The sequence below is a fragment of the Hyposmocoma kahamanoa genome, unplaced genomic scaffold (genome assembly GCF_003589595.1).
Source record: "Hyposmocoma kahamanoa isolate Upper Pololo Valley unplaced genomic scaffold, ASM358959v1 93, whole genome shotgun sequence".
NCBI lineage: Eukaryota > Metazoa > Arthropoda > Insecta > Lepidoptera > Cosmopterigidae > Hyposmocoma > Hyposmocoma kahamanoa.
Genome location: NW_020654810.1, coordinates 1 through 16,276, shown reverse-complemented (window position 1 = coordinate 16,276; position 16,276 = coordinate 1). Strand labels below are relative to the sequence as shown.

The 16,276-nt window shown below is 35.7% G+C and overlaps 2 long non-coding RNA genes across 3 annotated transcripts; both read left to right on the top strand.

The window, feature by feature from the left end:
• Nucleotides 1–11,835: 11,835 nt before the first annotated feature.
• Nucleotides 11,836–13,977, top strand: LOC113237332. Of its 2 annotated transcripts, XR_003311030.1 has the most exons (4): nucleotides 11,836–12,605; nucleotides 12,887–13,007; nucleotides 13,192–13,441; nucleotides 13,829–13,977. It is a non-coding gene; the product is annotated as an uncharacterized LOC113237332 (long non-coding RNA). The 2 variants fall into 2 exon arrangements; XR_003311029.1 differs by having other exon boundaries at nucleotides 13,192–13,977.
• Nucleotides 13,978–13,996: 19 nt separating this feature from the next.
• Nucleotides 13,997–15,954, top strand: LOC113237331. Its single transcript, XR_003311028.1, has 5 exons — nucleotides 13,997–14,583; nucleotides 14,894–14,998; nucleotides 15,076–15,153; nucleotides 15,279–15,722; nucleotides 15,815–15,954. It is a non-coding gene; the product is annotated as an uncharacterized LOC113237331 (long non-coding RNA).
• The last annotated feature ends 322 nt before the right edge of the window (nucleotides 15,955–16,276 follow it).

Genomic DNA, 16,276 nt, shown 5'->3' with positions numbered 1-16,276 from the left:
AGCTCCTTTCTTTTATTTTTTTCCATCCTCTAAGATTTAGGACTGCAGTCAAAAGTATAATGTCATAAAAACAACGACATAGAAGCATTGACTTACAAATAAATGGACGACGGGTCTAATACAAAAACCACGAAAAAAATGTCCCAAGTCAACCTATTCGAAATTTAAATTGTTATGTCATCGCAGTATCGCGCTGTCCGTAGAACAAATGAAGACTAAAGCGGAGTGTCGCGCTCTGTATACGATTTTAGCGCCTTACAAGTGCGGACACTTTTTAGCGCGGACCCGACGTCCATATAATTGTAAGTCAATGCATAGAAGCATGAAATGATATTTAAATTTTAATTACAAAGGAATCCTTATTTATACTAAAAAGGTTTGCTCAAATTAAAAATATTTAACCTCCTTCAACACTCCGTCCTAAATGAGTTAGTAGAGCCAGGCCAACTCCTTATACGGGCATTCCTTTCAAACATCTTTCATGCTTTTCTCTGCTCAATGCTTTCGTTAACACATCTGCAGGTATCTCTTGTGTTGACACATACTCTAAGCGTACCTCACCCATTCGCACCATCAATGTGTTTAGTCCTCCGATGATGCATGGGATTTCCAGCAATTTGAATCGCAGACTGACTATCATTGAGTAGTTCCACAACTTCATTAATCCCAGTCAGCTCGGCAAGAAGTGCAGTCCAAAATACTGGCTCCTTGCATCCGTCCGAAAGAACCACATACTCGGCTTCAGCACTGGAGAGTGCTATTGTTGTTTGCTTGCGTCTTTCGTGGTCGACAGAATTGCGACTTTTATGGATACAAAACCAGTGTAAGATTTCCTATCACACACATCACCTGCTAGATCTGCATCCACATAGCTAACAAGTTTTCTTCCCGTTTTCTTGAATACCAGCCCAAGGTCTTTGGTTCCGTATAAGCACCGAAGCACTCGCTTTGCAGCTGTCCAATGTCTTTGATCGTAACAACTATTAACTAGCTTAAATAGATGACTGCATAGGCAATGTCCAGCCTCGAGCAGACAGCGAACCAATGAACTCTCTGTATGGCAGTTCACTTGGTGAAACGTAATTATCATCTTCTGGTTTCACGAGCTTCAACTCAGTTTCAACAGCAGTCTTTACTCTCTTGCAGTCACACATCCCAAATTTCTTAAGTATTTTCTCAAGATACTCCCATTGGTTGATCTGTATAGACGTCCCCTGTTGTTTGATCTTCATTCCTAGAAAAACATCTACTTCACCTAAGTCTCTAATTTCGAATTTAGATTGAAGCTCCTTCTTTACTGATGTCCTTTCTTTTTGATCATTCCAGAAAATTAATATATCATCCACATAAATCGCAATAAACATCATACTGTTTTGTTTCTTCCTTATATAGACACAAGGTTCACTTTCGGATCTCTTGAAACCCATATCTAACAAAACTTTGTGTAATTTGTCATACCATTCTCTGGGAGCCCGCTTTAATCCGTAAATAACCTTCTTCAATAGACAAACACGTCATTCTTTACCAATTTCTTCGAAACCTTCAAGCTGGTTCATATACACCTTCTCTTTTAAGACTCTACTCAAGAACGCAGTAACGACATCCATCTGATCCACTTTCAAGTCATTCTCCACAGCTAAGTCTAATAGCAATCTCAGAGTACTGTGATACAACAGCCGCAAAAGTTTCATTGTAGTTTAATCCCTTTATTTGGGTAAAACCTCTGGCAACAAGTCTAGCTCTGTACAGTATCTTCCCCGGTTCCTTTTTATTCTAAAAAGCCATTTAGAATCCACGAAATAGCCATTAGCCTTTTCTACTAACTCCCAGGTCTGATTTTGTTAATTGCGTCAAGCTCTTCTTGGATTGCTTTATCTCTTTTTATCTCTATCGGTCTAGATAAAACTTCGTCAACTATTAAAGCATCGGTCTTCATATCTTCTTCTGCATAATAAAGAATATAATCATTATATTTTTTCGGCTTCCTTTCTATAACAGAATATCTTCTTTCAGGAACATCATATTAAGTGGTTTCCAATCTCAGTTCAGAAACTTCTTCACTTTGAACTTCAGATTCAAGAACTTCCACTCCTTCATTGGGGTTACTGATTCTAATTTCATTTCTCATTTCCCCTGATTGTAACTCTTTTCTAACAATATTTTCCATATACAGCTGTTCAACATCTTAACAGTAAAAAAAATCTTCAGGCTGTTCCATTCGATGAGTTTCAGGAGCATTAACGACTTGAGTCATTATAGGTTTCTCGCAGCTGTCATCTAATATCACCACTTCCACGATTTCATCACAGTCGTTTGCATGAACTCTTATTTGATTCTCAAAGAAGACATCTCTCGCTTTGTGTAAGCCATGTGTTACAGGATCTATAAGATGATATACTTTTGTTGTTTCAAAGTAGCCAACAAATAGCAATTCTTTCGTCTTTGAGTCAAATTTTCTACGCTTCTGTTTTGGAACATGCATAAACGCTCGGCAGCCGAAAACCTTCAAGGGACTCAGTTCAACCTTTCTGTTTGACCATGCTTCTTCAGGCGTCTTCCCTTTTGCAGCACGTGTAGGACAGCTGTTCTTCAGATACACTGGGATATTGACCGCTTCAACCCAGTATTTCTTGCTAAGTTTCGCTTCTTCAAGCATACTTCTAGCTCGTTCCACAATTGAACGATTAGCTCGTTCACTCACTCCATTTTGTTGCGGTGTATAGTCTATTGTCAACTGATGAACAGTACCATTATTCCGCAAAAAATATTTACGCGTTCATTGACGTATTCTTTCCCGTTGTCTGTCCTAATTACTTTTAGCTTTTTACCCATTCTGATTTTCAACAAGCGTTTTAAACTCTATCAGCTTAGAATGCACCTCACTTTTGTTCCGCAAAAAGTAAACAAAAGTTTTTCTTGGATTATCGTCAATAAACGTCAGGAAATACCTATACCGTGCAAATGAAGCAGTCTCCACAGGGCCACAAATGTCGCTATGGACCAATTCAAGAATTTCAGTAGCACGTGTACTCTCTTGCTTCAGAAAAGGTAATGTCGTTAGCTTACCTTTCAAGCACGACACGCACTGTTCTGAATTTGAATCCTTGAAACATATACCTCTCGCCAGTTTGTCACGTAGTTATTTCATATTGCCAAGTCCTAAATGTCCAAGTCTGCGGTGCCATAGTTTAACTTCATCATCAGTAGTTGTTTTTAAAGGTGAAAACAAGTCAGGATTAGAATTAGGTTTCACTACATAGATCCCTTTCTGTTCTTTACATACCAACCCAACCTAACCTTACCGCTCATTTGACATTCACTAGCTTTATATAATTCACAACTTCTCTTCGAAAATACTACCACAAAGTTCCGACTCACTAACGTACTTACACTCTACAGATTCTCAGCTAGTTTCGCCACATAGACAGTTCCCTTCACACTCACGTTCAACTCATCCGAACAAATATCATCTCGGTCTTCACCATCCACTCTGCTCCTATTCGCGCAGGATATTTGAACTGGCTTCTCCAACTTCACATAGTCATGAAATGACGCTCCAGAATCTAATATCCACTCTTGCGAATCGTTGTGTAACGTGCTCTCAGATTGGTGTCGAAATAATAATATGTCGCTTAACGTTAGCAATTATCATCTACTAACATTTATACGTAAAAAATCCTTTACAATACACATACAATATAAAAAAAAAATTAAAAAAAAGTAGAATTAAAACGTGAGACAGTAATAAAAGATCTGGGAGTGTGGATTGATTCCAGTCTCTCTTTTAGACAGCATTATGACTATATAGTGTCAAAGTGCAATAAAATTATGGGTTTTCTAATAAGGTTTGGGCGGCCATTCAAAGATCCATGCAGCATTGTTATTTTATATAATACATTGATTCGAAGTGTCTTAGAGTATTGCTCAGTGATTTGGTCTCCGTATTACGATCGACATAAAAATAGAATTGAATGTATACAGGAACGTTTCTTGCGACATTTAAACACTAAAATGGGTTTAAGACGTAAGCTCTCATCATACGAAGATAGATTAAAGTATTTTAAAATTGACACCTTAGAGAGTAGACGCTCTTTGCACACATTTGCCGTGTTATATAAATTGGTTAACTCTGTGTGGGATGCTAGTGAATTGTTAGAGCGGGTTGGGATTATGATTGGAAGATACCGCACGCAAAAACTTTTTTATGTGCCACTAACAACATACAACGTGTCATTTAATGATCCGTTGTTTCGTAAGTTCAGAAATTATGATAAGGTTAGCACTGAGGTAGATATATTCCACCAATCTTTAAAATCATTTGCAGCGTCTATGAGGTCTCAAAACTAGGTGCGCTCATTTTGCTCATTTTTGTGGATTAGTACATAGTATAGGTACATTTTTTTGGAAACAAAACCTGAAACCGGACTGGAAGTTTTTTCAATTTGGTAACGTCATCAAGTACGAAATGAAAATGATGATGCCGATGATGACAATGATGCCGTGTTGTGTGGTAAAACCTTGTTTTATAAATTACTCAACTAAAGTGAAAAAACAGGATGGTATATCATACTTTCAGTAAGTACTACATTGTGTTATCATAGTTATCATTTAAAAGTGTTATTTTATGCATTAGTGTATATAGTATTTATTAAAGTACATTTAAATTAATCGTACATATAAATTACAAAAGCAATCAAAATAATCAAATAGCTAACTGTCTCTTTCCGACTCATTGCTTGCGTAAAAATCTGAACGAGACCCATCACGTCAATTTTAATTGTTTGAATCACAAGCGTTTGAAATATTTAGAACAAAAATTTCATAGAGTCGCTTTGATGCTAATGTTATTATTAAAATATTTTTTAATACATATTACTAATACTTCCAAATATTGTTGTACTCTTTCTACGGCTCGGGGTTACGAATCAGAAGATGGAAAATACATTTGCCCGAAATAACATTTGCATGAACTTCCATAATCCCGAAACAATTTTTTTTAGGTTTTTCGGGAGAAATATGTGTATGGCCTACATTTATTTCTCTCGTGAGTTTGGGTGTTATTCGTGGTTGTCTATATGTGTGTTCATGGCACCCGCGACACAGGGTTTCCCTAATGCGGGGCAATGTAGAATGTGTGCGTTATTATAAATATTATTTTAACTGCCGCCGTGGCCGAACGGTTACCATGCCGGACTGCCACGCAGAGGTCCCAGGTTCGATTCCCGGGCCGGGAGAAATATTTGTATGGCCTACATTTATTTCTCTCGTGAGTTTGGGTGTAATTTGTGGTTGTCTATGTGTGTGTCCATGGCACCCGCGACACAGGGTTTCCCTAGTGCGGGGCTATGTTGAGTGTGAGCGTTATTATTTATTATTATGTTTATTTTAATCTCTCGCCTCTCCCAAGGCCTAAAAGACTAATTTTGAATTTTTAAATGGGAGAGGCGGTATTTCCCGGCTATGGCACAGTCGGCCGGGGTCAGGGACTCAGGTCCAAGAATCGGCGAACAATACGTGCCGTATCGAGCAGGACCGCCTTCTGCATTTGTGCTGGAAGCGACACGCCACAGAAATCCAACCGCCTCAAGCTGTTAGAAAGGCTGACTGGAATTAACCCATTTGCGGACAAAACAATTGGGATTATTATTATTTTTATTATTAATTAGTACCTAAGTGTTTATTTTAGAAAACGTTTCTCTTGCGCAATCAATATCGCGCATTTAATTTTTGTAATTATCTCCTAACGGCATATCCGTACTAACGTCATAGCCGTGCTTTTTCAAGCACAAGACACATTGCAAGAATTGTGAGCAGTACGACTATGGCTGTTGATGGAATCAACCAAATCAAAGTGATAAACCGTAATAATTATATTGAATCAATGTAAGCACTACGGCATATAGAAAAGTGGTGACGTTTTTGAGCGCAGTATAACTTCAGACTATTCACAAACGGCTTAAGAAAATGGTAAGAAAAGAAAGGAAACCAGAGCTGATGCAAGCTTGATAAAAGACCATAATATTAAAGCTTTGGTATGTGATTACATCAATGAGTGAGCTGTGCATAGAAAGGAGACAATACAGGAATTTATCCGGGAAACATAGCTTGAACTTAAGAAGAAAGTGACAAGTATTAACAGAGAACATCTTACACCGCCAAAATGCATTCAAAATCAAAAGTTGGATGAATGACAAAATACACCAACTTAAGAAACAAAGAAGGTAATTGAAGCAAACTGACAGTGCAAATTAAATAGGATTTTTTTTAAAGTTTAAACAATTTGTAACTTTCACATGCAAACAATGCATAATAATACAAATAGTACAACCTTGATAGCCTAACGGTTTGCACTGGATGAGAAGTTCCTGGGTTCGATACCGGTGGGATCAATTTAACAAATTAACTTTTCTAAATTGATCTGGTCTTGGTATTCTATTGTGAGACAATTACCTGGTCTGAAACTAGGAAACTCCCTGTACACACTCCCCATGAGTATCAGACCAACAGAATCCCAGAGCAGAACCATTTTACAAAAGTTCTTTTCCCAAATTGGTTCTACTGGGAATCGAACCTGGGATCACGAACGATTGAATTTATTGCGGGGCATAACTCAGAACACCCAGGTCAAAACAACTTTCGAAAAGTTCACATTTAGTTTTATAGTTGATTGAGCTGATTTTTTACGGTTTTAAAACAAATTCTCGAATAACTCGAGAAATTGGGTACGAGAATTCTCGAAACTCAAGAAAACAAGTCAAATACCCTAGCTCGTAATAAATGGCATTGTATAAAATTCAACATTTACGTATAAAATTTATTTATAAATAATAAAGGCTACTCCATTATACCTATGTTCAAGTAGTTTTCACTAGAAGCTACATATGGTGCATTTTGGTAAGTTTCCAATAGAAGCTGAATATGGTGTTTTTTTGCGCCTTTCAATTGTTGCAAGCAAAATTCGGCAGTACTGCAATGACATTACAATTTAAATTCAACGTTTTAGCTTTTTATATTCCTTTACATGTCACTACGTTTAAATAGATTGACTTGGGACATTTTTTTCGTGGTTTTTGTATTAGACCCGTCGTCCATTTATTTGTAAGTCAATGTGAGTATCCCTATAATTAAACGAAGACATGGCTCAAAGAACTTTTATCCAAGTCAAACTCTTAAAAAAACTTTCGAGAGACCTCTGCCAGTGTTGCCAATTTTTTGCGACTTTTTATCGCTAGATTCAGGGTCGTATTCTAGAACTCTACTCAATGCTCAAGTCAGGATTGCACTGGAAACACAAGCACTGGAAATACGACCCTAACGGCAGGGACTTGAGTATGATTTCGAATGCTTAGGGTCGTATTCTAGAACTCTATTCAATGCTCAAGTCAGGATTTGAGTATGATTTCAAGCACTGGAAATAGGACCTTAATGGCAAGGACTTGAGTATGATTTCTAGTGCTTTAAATCATACTCAAGTTGACTTGAGCATTGAGTAGAATTCTAGAATACGACCCTTAGCGACATTTTCACAACATGCGACATCGACACATTATTTTGCGACATGAAAAATTTTGCGGCTTTTTTGGCGCCTTTCTTATTAATTAGGTTTCATCTTAAATTTTTATTGAATTGATATTCAATTATTTTTTGTGAAATTACTCCACTAGTTTGTTCTAATTATTAATACAAAGATCGAACACTCAGAAAAAAATCCTTCAATCCGGCCGGATTCGAACCGACGTCCTCTAGTTTACCGTGCCTGACACTATACCAACTAAGCAACGGAACGAACCAGCGGACCTCACGAATTCTTCTATGTGCTTGCGTCGTGTCTTTGTATTTGGTTTTTCAACGACTTTATAGTCGTAGCGCCATCTATGCGAAATCTTTGAAAGACTTATCACCCAGTTAGTACCTTTACAGCTATCAGTCCTGGCGAGAGATGTCGATATTCACTGTATTTTAAATTTTTATTGAGCTGATATTCAATAATTTTTTGTGAAATTACTCCACTAGTTTGTTATAATTATTAATACAAAGATCGAACACTTAGAAAAAATTCCTTCGATCCGGCCGGATTCGAACCGACGTCCTTTAGCTTACCGTGGCAGACGCTATACCAACTAAGCAACGGAACGATCCAGCGGACCTCACGAATTCTTCTATGTGCTTACGTCGTGTCTTTGTATTTGGTTTTTCAACGACTTTATAGTCGTAGCGCCATCTATGAGAAATCTATGAAAGATCTATCACTTTAAAATATTTTTATTATATCAATCATATTATACTATCATAATTAATATCATAATATGAGCATTATACTTCATGTGTGATCACTTTTTTAGTCGCCACACGACCACTTAAAGTAGCCTAAGTGGCGAAAAATCGCCTAGTCTGGCAACGGTGACTCTGAGGACACTGCAATATTTGATAAAGACAGGACAGGCGTGTAGCTTACCATCAGGGGCACGACTTGTTCGGCCCGTCACATGATATTGTAAAAAAAAACCGAATAATCGTTTTTTTTTAATATAAAAATTGAACTGCTGTAATAATAATATAATATTTATTCTATATTTATACCATTTGCTTATTTCAATTTCATAATTCCTCGCTTGATCCCTTTTAAATTTTTCTCCTTTTAAATTCCGTTTCCAAATTACTTTCCACAATATTAGAAAAGCTTCCCCGTTTTAAAAACAAGTTGGTCAAAACCATAGATTTAGTATGTCAAAACACTTTATAAGTGGCTAAAACGCTTACCGCGAAAAGCCAAGAGAAATAAAAATAAATACGTTATTTTCTGGATGTATCTACTAAATCTTTCTAACACGCCCCGTTAATTTTTTTTTTTTTAATTTATTAAGGCTTTGGCAAAGCCATCAGCCTAAACATGAATTATTATATTTATTACAGAGTTTTAAATGTCATAAAAAAAAACTAACTACTACAGTATGAAAGTTAAAAAAATAAATTAAATATAGACAACTTACACTATTTTAAAGGTGCTATTTACAAATTCAAATATTACGTTATATAAACTTGTGTGCTTTAAAAACTCCTGTACAGTACTGGGAATTGTTTTATATTGGAGAAGGTCTTGAGTTAAAGAAATAAGTAACAGACGTTGTAAAGAAAATTGTGGGCAGTCAAAAAACAAATGATTAAGGTCACAGTAATTATGGGAACAATATGTACATAACGAGTTACTATTTAACTTTAACCTAAATAAATGTGCAGGGATCTTACAATGACCTATGCGAAGTCTGCTTAGAGTCGTTATAAAATCTCTACCTATATATGTGGGATATCTTTCAAACCAAGCCTTGGTTGAAGGCACCGGGACTATCTCGGCAAGCCACTTTCCTTTAACTTCTCTTGTAAAATTTAGAGTGAGACACCATCTTTTGATCATATTTTCCTTAAGGCATAAAACCAAGTCTGAATGAGGAACTTTAAAATCACAGTAGTCTACATTTTCTGTCGATTTTGCTAGGGTGTCGACTAGTTCATTTCCAAATATACCGGAGTGTCCCGGAACCCAACAGAACTCTATAGTGAAACCTTTATTGCACATTTCGTTAACTAGATTTCTTAAGTAGTAAATTAAGTAATTAACACGGCTATCAATGATCTTATTTTTCAATAACAACAGTGCACTCAAAGAATCGGACAAAATCAAATATTTAGAAATACTAAAGTTAGAATTTAAAATATAGTTTATAGCATAAATCATTGCCAAAACCTCAGCAGAAAAAATAGAAAATAAATTATTACAAATAAAAACTCTTCCGCATTTTAAATAAGAATTATAAAAAGCAAAACTTGTCCTATCCTTAGTTTTAGAACCATCTGTATACACTTTAATGTAATCCTTCTTAGCATCTATAAACTCATAAAATTCAAATTTGTTCCTAAACTTTGATGTATTTACTAATATATCCATAATTAAACAGTGAAAGTCGAAGTTAAAACAAGGCAATTTTGGAGACCAATAAATTGCATTCTGAAATTCAAAATTTAGATATGCAATAGATTGGCTCAGCGTCGTAGTAGCAGTTAAAGGAGCTGTATTAAAGTCAGGAATATCATAGTCTTCTAAAAAACTACAAATTACAGGATTGTCGCAGCTAACTAATCTAAGACAAAACTTCTCAGTTAAAAAGCTCCTCCTGACAATAAGAGGAACTACACCTGTTTCTACCTCAAGGGAATTAATAGGGGAAGACATCATAGCTCCTGAAATTATTCGCAAAGCTCTATTTTGAATTATTTCTAGCTTTCTGAGTAAATGGTTAGCAGCATCGGCAAAAAACATACATCCATAGTCAAAGTGGCTGCGAATGGCAGCAATATACAAGACTTTTAAAATCTTGGGATCAGCTCCCCATTTCAACCCCACTAGAGATTTAAGGATATTTAAGCCTAACTCAGTCTTTTTGCAGATATGTAGAATATGTGGTTCCCAAGTTAATTGAGGATCCAATATAATACCCAAATACCTTTCTTTAGATTGGACTGGAAGCAAACAGTCATTGTAATAAATTTTGGGCGTAAATGAGCATTTTGCCGCAAAAAGCATGACTGAACTTTTACTTGTATTAACTTCTAACATTAATTGGGTCGACAATAGATTATGTAATGTAAAAAGGCAATTGTTCATATTTTTTTGTCCAACGTATATATTGTCGCATTCGAGATAAATTACTAAGTCATCTGCATAAAATGAATATCTCACAGACATTGGAATTTGATTCATGAGATTAACAAGGCTCAATATAAAAATCAAAGGTGATAGAACGGAACCCTGAGGAGTACCTTTATTTGTGGTTCTACAGCCAAAAAGATTATTTTTAATTTTTAAAGAAATATTTCTACCATTTAAGAATGAAAATATCCACAATAGAATGGGGCCTGGAATGCCCAGATAAGAGAGACTCTTGATAAGATATGCATGATTTATATTGTCAAATGCGCCTTTGATGTCCAAAAAAAACAGCAAGAGTGTATTTGTTACGCCTCATATTCCTTTTTATATCACCTATTAAACACCCCAAGTTATACATGGTGGATTTCCCTTTGCGGAAACCAAATTGGAACTCCGGAATCAAACTGTTGCTTTCAATATACCATTCTAACCTATTTTTGATCATAGTTTCAAAACATTTAGAAAAACACGATGTCAACGAGATGGGTCTATATGCATCTAAGCTATGAATATCCTTGTACGGTTTAAGAATTGGAACAACATGTTGATCTTTCCAAACAGGGGGAATAGAATTATTAAGCCATAATTGATTAAAAATTTTAAGAAGAATGATTTTAGCTTGGGATGGTAATTTTTTTATCACTAAATAAGGAATGAAATCGGGACCCGGGGAAGTATTTTTTTTATACATGAGAGCAGCATCAAATTCATGCATTTGAAAATTAGAGGTGAGCCATTGTGCTGAGTCAGCACCAGGAGATAAGAAATAAATTTGTAATTCACGCATATCAATGGCGATGCTGTCGCGAGAAGCAATTTTGTTGAGAAAGTTTAAAGCATTAACTGGATCTTCCAAAAAAAGTGTATTAGTATTAGCGGTTGAATTTAGTTTAGAGAATTTGAATCGCCTAATATAGTCCCAAATAACTTTAGTGGGAGTCATTCGATTAAAAGAGGAGCATAAGTTAGTCCATGCTAATATTTTTTGTTCTGTTAGGATTTTTTTTTTTATTAGCATCAAAGTTCTTGTATAAAATGAAATTTTCCATAGTGGGATACTTTTTAAACGAGTTCAATGCCAATTTGGCTCTAAGCACAACTTGGTTACATATGTCATTCCACCACAGTAAAGGTTTACGTTTTCTGTGGCAAGGATATACTTTTTTACGGAATGTCAATAAAATGTCAACTAATTTAGAAACAAAGTTGTTATAATTTTGTAATGGATCTGTATTGGGATTAAAAGAAAATCTTTCATTGCACAATTCAGTAAATTTAGACCAATCAATCTTTTTAAAATTAATTTCAGATAAAGAATTTATCGGAGGCGATACATAATTGGGTTGAGTTCGTGTGACAGCACCCGTGGAGCCGGTGTTGTAAATAACATTCAATAAAAGCGGGAAGTGATTACTACTGAGAGGGTCATCAAGAACCGATAATGAACAACTGGAACTTATCGACTGCGAAGCAATTACCAAATCCAAGACATTACCTTGCTGTCCAAAAGGAGCCAAGGTAGTGGTGGTGTGGTCATTTAAGCAGACTAGGTTTTGGGTCTCTGTTAGTGAGTGTAAGCTATTACCTCTGCGATCATTATTTCTAGAACCCCATGAAGTATGATGAGCATTAAAGTCTCCTATAACTAAATAATGTCTGTTAGCGATTTTCGTCAATGCACTTGATAACTGTTGAATTCTAAATTTCCCGTTGGGAGGAGGAGGCATATACACACATAATATGTCTACAGAAAATACATGAAGTTTGAGGGAGATTAATATGTTTTGAAAATGATAATCTGAAGATGTTGCAATAGTGGAGAAACTATACTTGTCCTTAACTGCCACTGCAACTCCTCCATGTGGATGGTCAGAGTCACGTCTCACTATATTAAAACCAGGTAGTCTAAAAATTTTATTAAGATTCAGCCAAGTCTCATTGAGGAGGATCAAATCTATATCTACATCACTGCTATAAACAAAATTTTTGAGTTGGTCTAATTTGGGTAAGATGCTACGAGAATTCCATTGTAGTATATTTAATTGTCCAACACCAATAGTGCTATCCATTATTTATGTGCAGCAAAATTGGTAATCAACAACTCTTTTATAGATTTTGCAGAGATAGGATCTGGACTACTAGTATCTTTCGTATTATGTAATTTAACAACATCTATTACAGTTTTAATCATAACACCCAATATGTCAACGGAGTTAATTACATCACTAAATAAAGCCCTTTTGTTTGGAATTTGATTAGAATACAAATCGGAAGTAGTTTTAACTTTTGCAGCAACTGTGGCGTAAGTTACATTACCTTTTATTTTCCCTTTTATTTCAGCAACTTTTGCAGCTTTTTGCGGACAAAGTGTTGAAACTGCTGTATGTGAGCCATTGCAGTTTACACATTTGACAGTGTCTTTGTTGTCACAGTCTTTGAAGAAGTGATTTCCTGTACAAATTGAACAGATTTGCTTACTTTTGCAGGACCCTCTGCTGTGGCCAAATTTGTAGCATGTGAAACATTGAAGTAACGGCTTGATATACTGCTTCACATCAAACCAAATATGATCGAACGTGACGTGATCAGGCGCTGTTGAACTTAAAAAAGTTATTAAGACTGTCGGTGTTGGAACCCAGGAGTCATCTGCGACCTTACGGTTGAAACGTTTGACTCCGATGATATCAGTTGCAGCCTTCAAGTTTTCTAATAAATCCTCTTCAGAAATATCAACAGGTGCTCGTATTATGCCCTGGCTTTCGAGATTATTGTATGGAATTCTTGCTAACCATTCAAATTTTTCCAGTGCCTTTTTGTTAAGCAAAAAGTTATTAGCGTCCTTCTTGTTGTTAAAAAATACTTTAACAAGTGCAGGTCCGACCTGTTTGACGTAGATAACTCCAGATGTAGTTTTCAAAACATTATTAACTTTGAGTAAATCCATTTTGTTATTTTGGCCATTGTTCGATGAAAGTAGGATTGTATACTCTTTCTTATCATTATCGGTGTAAATGTGGTTATAATCTCTGAAAAGTCCTCTACGGGTTCGAGAAAAGTTTGCCGCCATTTTCGTGGGAGGAGATTCTACGAAGTCACTCTTCTCATCGTTTTTCCTTTTTCCAGGACGGACGATGCCGTCACTGGAGACACTCATTTACCCAATTAATAGTAACGGATATGCAAGTAAATTCGACAGTAATTTGTAATCAAAAAGGGCTTAAAAGTAATTTTTCAAAATTAATTAAAATAAAGCAAACTACTTTGAAGCTTGGCGCCCTTTTTTTTACGCCCCGTTAAGCCGCTAAGAAAAAGTTAAAGCGTAGTGATGACAGTGCACGTTAGCATACTGACGTTTCCCTCTCGCCCTCTCTGCAATCTTCACCCCGCGCGCTTCTTACAGTCAGACGCCATTTTGCGCGGGCGCCATATTGCTTGTTTTGTGTCGAAGAGAAGCGTTTGCGTTGATTGATTTCCGCCCTTTAAATCCACAAATACAGTATTATTGACATTGTGCTTGTTTGTATTGATGAAAAGTGTTTGCGTTGATTAATTTCCGCCTCTTCTAATCTACAAATACAGCTTCGCCGGCGTTTTCGTAATGTATCGAAAGTGTTGTGCACCCGAATGCAATAGTTTACGACAGGACGTTAAATTGCATCATATTCCCAAGAACGAGGAAAGGAAAATACAGTGGTTAAAGTGTATACGTAGTGAAAATTTTATGGGTGAAACCAAAAACATGCTTGTTTTGCCATAAACATTTCGAGCAAAGGTTTCACACAGCGTCAAATCATCTGAAGATTGGAGCTTACCCTACTTTATTTTACGGATCTGGGAGATATCCCCGGGAAGACCATCAATTGCCTCCAGAGAAAGAGGTAAAATTTACTTCTAGTACCTAAATACTGAAAATTTCTTTCGATTGTTAGTCTATACGTATATGTAAAATTTTATTAAATAGGTATAAAGCAAACTATGTACAGTCAACAGCACATCAAACTACACATTTTAGTTCGAATATCGCCCCCAGTGCTATGGAACAAGATTCATCAGTGTGTAGCTTGATGTGCTGTTGACTGTACATCACACTGACTGGCAGTTATGTATAGAGAAATTTCATTTTCTAGACTTATTGAAGGTGTCTGTTTCTGTAATGTGTTAATGACCTATTATCTATTATTTTTTTAGATATATTCAGTGACCACAGTTACTCAAGGAAGCGACACATTGATCACTCGTATACACTACCTTATGAGCAAAAACCTAATAAAGGTGCACAAACTGAGGTTTCTGGTATGTGTATCATCCTTTTCTATGTTTTATGTGATCGCAAAAGAAGAAGCATATTAATATGAATTATTTCATTGCAGATACATATGTCTTGCCTACAATACCAGGTCAACTTGTGCCCGTTGCATCATCAAGTTCCGCACTGCACTATGCATCAGGTAATATTTGAAGTTGAATAAATAATTATTGTTTATGAAAGCACGAACATATTTTGTTTGTTAACAGGAATACTAGTTTTACTTCTTTTATTATATTTTATAAAACATGTACTGTATCTTTTTAGCCTCAATATGTAAAACACCACGAAAAGTAGTCAAAAGAAGGCTTATTAAGAATGTAAAGGCCTTAACACCGAGGTGCAAACTTTTATACAATGAACATAAAAAGGTTAGAAACCAAAAAGAATACAACACACAAGTCAAAAGGGCACTGACTGGCCTTCAGTAAAACTGAGTGTTTAGAAGAAGTTCTAAATAAGATGAACCCATTGTCGAGAAATGTTCTGTCAATGCAAATGAAACTTTACATGAAAAAAAAGATGGCCAGAAGGTTTACAACCGAAGAGAAACTTATTGCTCTTTCAATTTACAAGCAAGGTCCAAAATGTTACAAGTTTCTCCAAAAGATATTCATTTTGCCTTCAAAATCAACTTTGAAGAACTTGATAAGCCAACTAAATATTGGTGCTGGCATAAATCCACAAATATTCGACCTTATAAAAAATCAGGTAAATATTTAATAACTACTTAGCAAGTGTTGTAAATATTGGTAGTATGTAATAAAATTATGAAAAACTTATATTTTACTATAAAATTACAGGTAAAAAGCTGGGACAGCAAAAGAAGATTGTGTACAGTGCTATTTGATGAAATGTCACTAGAAACTGCTCTAACATATTCAAATTACAAGGACGACATTGTTGGATTTGTTGATTTAAATGGAAAAACCAACAGCTTTACAGACCACGTTCTGTTACGAGGCGCTGTCTGTAAATGGCAGCAACCTGTAGCATTGTGTGTACATTGAATAAATTTAAGAAAAAAATTAAAAACAAAAAATTCAATAAATAACATTAAAAAGAATTTCTAAGACTTGTTTTATTTATTATAAATTCGAACAGTTTTAATTACAACACAGTATAATTATATTATATTACAGTACAATACAGGTAGCTGGTATGTACCCTGGTGGTACTTGCTGCGGCTGAATAAACGTTACCGTTGCCTACAAATTAAAAAAAAGTCTATTCCGATGCCGTAATACTATAGATACAGAATATCC